The sequence below is a fragment of the Lissotriton helveticus genome, chromosome 5_1 (assembly GCF_964261635.1).
Source record: "Lissotriton helveticus chromosome 5_1, aLisHel1.1, whole genome shotgun sequence".
In the NCBI taxonomy this organism is placed as follows: domain Eukaryota; kingdom Metazoa; phylum Chordata; class Amphibia; order Caudata; family Salamandridae; genus Lissotriton; species Lissotriton helveticus.
In genome coordinates, this window is record NC_136065.1 from 1,109,008,402 (window position 1) to 1,109,009,071 (window position 670).

Here is a 670-nt window from a genome sequence, read left to right on the forward strand (position 1 = left end):
ATCGGAAAGAAACTTAGAAACCAATTCCATATTGGCTAAAATAGCAGAAGGATCTCCATTCTCCTGAATACACTCATACAGTGTTTGAAAGTCCTTAAACAACACTTGAATCTCACATGCTGAATAGGTTCCAGCCCCCAGAGAGAAATAAGAAGCATTATAGAACCTCTTAAAGGTAGCTTTCACCTTTTTTTTATTTTTTATTTTTATTTTTGGAGATTTTTATAGCGCTTACAAGACCGGAGGGGTGTCAGAGCACTTTACAGCAGCATAATATGAATGGGAACATAGACATTGGAGCAGCATAACATGAATAGAAACATAGACATTACAGTACATCGACTAGTATCTAGAGTACTGGAGGTCACATAGATCGAGGTCATTGGCCAGATGCAAAGAGATGACGGTTGAGGAGAAATTCTTTTAGTTGTCTCTTGAAGATTGTGAAGGAGGGATTAGTCCTGATGTGGGTAGGGAGAGAGTTCCAGATTTTTGGGGCATTCTCAGAGAAAGAGCGGGAGAGGGCTTTATGTTTATGTCTTTTTTGGGAGATTAAGAGGAGCGAGTTGGAGCTTCTTAGGTTTATTGATTGACCTGCTTTTGAGACTTTGCTGCGAGGTAGTCCGGTTTGCCTGTGTGTAGGGCTTTATGGGTGAGACAGGCAGTTTTG